Raw genomic sequence first — 4,557 nt, forward strand, 5'->3', positions numbered from 1 at the left:
TGTTATCAATAATTATATTTTGATTATTACCTACTATTGCCTGTAAGCATATATTCAGTTTTCTCTTTGCTAACTTCCAAACCTATCTCTTTAGCTGCTTTGAAAAATACTTTAGCATTATTCTTAATTGTATTTACATCATCCCCCAGTAAGTCTACGTCATCTGCATATGCTAACAGCTGAGTCACACAGATTAATTTTAGCACTTCGTTAGTTTCTTTAACATTCTAACAGCGTATTCTAAGGCAAAATTAAAGAGCAATGGAGATAATGCATCAACTTGTTTTAACCCATAATGTAAATTTGTCAGATATATTAATAGCCACCCGAGTTTTACTTTGTTTCACTGGTGCATACTTTTATCATATTAACAAGCTTCTTAGGTATTCCAAAGTCTACTAATATATTATATAAATTCTCTCTTTTGACTGAATCATATGTTTTTTTTTAAATCAATGAATAGCTGATGGACACTGATTATATTCCCACTTTTTCTCAAGTGTGTGTCTCATGTGAAAAATTTAGAGGCGACAATTTTGAAACCTATCTTATGCAACTAATATTTCAGAAATAACAATATTTATTGCCACTAATTACATGAATATTCTCTGAATGCAGAAAATCAAAAGACAATACTTGCCTGTAATATATAATTTGCCACGATCATGAGAAGTATTTCTTTGTTGCTTCTAGTCATCTTTCCGAACGAAAAGAAGATCACTAGTTGTCTGCCTAACACAGAAGCTGCATTTTCTCACTGTTACCTGGTGTATGGAAAAGGGTAAAATTATTACATGAGCAGTCTGAAATTGTGTTATATTCTGCATCCAAAGTCATGTTTCATTCAAATAATACAATTGTTGGATGATTGCTATATTAGGTAATGTATAAAATACACAGCCAGTCATTAAATCCAAATTCTATTAAATCTTGTGGCCAGCGTTGTCATTTGTGGCAGGATTTGCAAACGATTCATTGCAGCAAGAGAAGAGTCTTTCTTTGTGGGTGTGTATCTTCCTTATTGGGAGGGCTAATAAAAAATTAGTAAAAATTTGGTAGTTTTCTTTGAAGTTTGTTCTTTATTTTAAAATCATTAAATCCAATTTATACGAGACTGTCTTATTTAGTGTTGCCATTTGTGGCTCGTCTTATCATTTGTGGCTGGATCGCTAACAGTTCTATACAGCGAGAAACGAGGCTTTCTTTGTGGGTGTGCATCTTTGTTATTTGACTATTTTCTTGAGTTTGTAGTGCTACTTGAAGTTCTTTCTATATTTATAGTAATTAAATCCAAATTCTATTAGGTCGCTTTGCTAGTTCTGTCATTTGCGTCTGGGTCTGAAATGAGTGGTTTCGGGTGAGAAGGACATTCGAGAATATACACAAAAACATTTGTTTATTTACTTCCTCTCTCATCGCAATAACATATATTATTAGAATTGCGTATGTGCATAATCACAGTGTACTTAGCTTATTCTCCGAGTGTAGATATGTTATTCTAGACTGAAATTCTTGATATTCGCATATTGCAACACTGCTGTTTCGTGCACGTCGATATTTGTGGCTGGAGAAAATGTGGCGTTCTTCACAGGTGAATATTAGTTGAGATTGTGTAGAATTTGACATTTCTCTTTAATTGTGGAGTCTTTAAACTTAAGTATTAAAATTTTATTTTTAAAAATATATCTTCGTTAGTTTTTTGTTAAATAACACGTTTGTATTACGTATTTGGGTATGATTGCTCAAGATAGAGAATTCTCCAATTTCGTTAATATTTGGTATACTAACTAAATTTGGCCTTGTAATCACGAATCTGTTGTTAAAATGCAGGGATCACGTGTAGAAATTTTATTACCAGTTTCATGGATCGGAGACACATTAAAATCTGATATTTTGTGTTTCGCATGGTTTGTACTTACCAATTGTATATTGCGGAACGTAGTTCAAGGTGCCATTATGCTTTTCATTTTATTCTTTTTTTTTAAAAAAATATCAGTGTTTCCAACTCTATAATGCAAGAAAATGGCTATGTTCCACAAATTATTGAGTTTTTGAAATTATACTTTCAAGTCACGAAACATGCACAGTTAGGCAGGTTAGGTTAGGTTAACAGTAAAAATTGAGAGTAACTTACCATCATAGCATCTTTTGGGTCTTTATTCCATGACACATCGTTACATGTTTTGAAGTTAGTAAAAATTGAGAGATTAACTTACCATCATAGCATCTTTTGGATCTTTATTCCATGATACACAGTTACATGTTTTGAAGTTACATGTACTGCATGGTACCGGCTTGTTTGAAAAATTCAAATACAATCTAAGCGGCCGCAAAGTTCAATTATGCAATTTTTTTTGCAAAAAGCTGGCAGTGACTCTCGTGAGAATTGTGAAAATTCCTTGCTTCCTCGCAGAGTGCTGACGTTATTGTAAACGTTCTTCCCAGTGCTGATTTCACATCCCCTTGTGAACTCTCAAGTGATTCTGAGTCTACAATCACATCATTAAATAATATTGAAGAAGTGTTTTGTCAATCACCTAGAAGTGATAAATGTGTTGGAATGTCTATAAACTTACTTTTGAACGAAAAAACTCAGTGAAATTTGGCAACATGTATTCCCGCACCTTATCATCATCCTAGGCGAGTTCCATAGGTAAAGGTAATGTAAATTCCCCCGTGCATAAAGCACTGTGCCATGAATGCACATGTAGTGGTGTGGTGGGCCCCACACATTCTCGATCTCTGACATTTTGCAGGTGATGTGATCAGCACCATGCTCCGAAAGCCTTTAACCCCCAGGGTTGCTCTCAGGTACCCATTGATATGAGGCTGCGTGCGGAGATGAGGCTGGATAAATTCAAACCAATTCCGGGAATCGAACCCGAATGTCCCACGAGGTTGTCAGACTAGACCACCGCGGCTCCTTTAATGAGTTTCATATTTTGATTATTTCAATTAATTTAATATACTTGCTTGTTTTTTATCGATTCTCTTCACACTTAAAATGTCTCGCCTATCATACACAAATAACCGTTGACTAGACAATTATTTCGTAACAAAGAAACCAAATAAATGTAATTTTGTTCTATTGCTTTCATAAATATATTTATGTAGATCTTTACTACTTAATAATAGTAGTGATATAAGTAGTAACAGCAATTGCATTAGTAGTACTATTGGTAGTACTTAAACTAATTATTTATTATTAATTAATTTCGATTATTATTGATTAATTAAAGTATAATAAAATAATGGTAATGTGAATTTCTAGAAAGTTTTCGAAATAACCCCCCCCCCCTTGATGAAATCCTGCGTACGCTACTGGGAATATCAATTGTCAAATCCACAATAGAGGCGTAATTGGTAATTATGCAATATAGCAGAACACCTCTCACTCGTTTATTTAGTTCATTTTAGCATTGATACTTACCTAATCTGCATTGTGGAAGATTCTTTGAGGTGAAGTTATGCCTTTTTCCATGAAATAGTGTCAACTTTTCATATTACGAGTCATTATTTGTCTTCCTTATTCTGCTTGGGTAACAGACAATATGGCGTGCACTCGTCATGGATCATTGTGTGCCATGCTTGTGTTTTGTCGATTTGGAGTGGGTATGCAGTGTTTCAACCTTCTTAACCAAAAAATACCTACTTTTGTGTTCATTATGTCATCACAAACCATTGACGGATAGCCCCACAAACCATTGACGGATAGCCCCCAAAACCATTCACGATAGCCCCAAAAACTATTCACGATAGCCCCAAAAACTATTCACGATAGCCCCACGGACCATTTCCGGCAAGGTTAGGTTAGGTAAGCAGTTAAAAAAAAAGAAAAAACCCTCGTAAAAAAAGGCATGTTTGGAAACATGGTACTACTCTACTATACCTGAGACACCTGGGAATGATTTCTTTCGCACTTTTTTACATTGCTAACGTACTATCCTGCATTGCGGAACATTTCTTTAGGTGAAATAATGAATTTATAACGAAAATAATGTCTATTTCTTACATTAAAGAGTACTTACTGTTGTTCCTTATTTCCCACACACCATCCACGAGTAGCCCCAAAAACCATTGACGTTAGCCCAAAAATTCACAATAGCCCCACGAACCATCACGGGGACGAGGTATGCCTACTAGGTTAGGTTAGGTTCCATTAGCACTCTTTTCGTTCAATTTAGCATATATGGACAACATCGTGGCGGCAGCAGCAATAGCGCATCAGAAATAGATTTTCGTATAAAACCACATGCATTCGCATTAAAATGGACCAAAACTACATTCCGGAACATCAACAACACTCCAGAAAATGAATTCCGTAAGTACTTTCTCCTGTAAATTTGAAGGAATCCGTCTCAGGTATAGTAAAGTGTTACCGGAAACACTAACGAGACAGTGTGACTTTATGTTCATTATAAGAAAAAAACTCTCGTAAAAAAATAGGACGTTTGGAAACTCTGGCGAGACCGTGTGACTTTCGACACTCGCGCCATCGGTAAGACTGCAGAATATGGACTGCTTAGGAGGAACGCGGTTCATAATTTTTTGGTAACG

This window comes from Lepisma saccharinum, chromosome 12 (assembly GCF_977018435.1).
Source record: "Lepisma saccharinum chromosome 12, izLepSacc3.1, whole genome shotgun sequence".
Classification (NCBI taxonomy): domain Eukaryota; kingdom Metazoa; phylum Arthropoda; class Insecta; order Zygentoma; family Lepismatidae; genus Lepisma; species Lepisma saccharinum.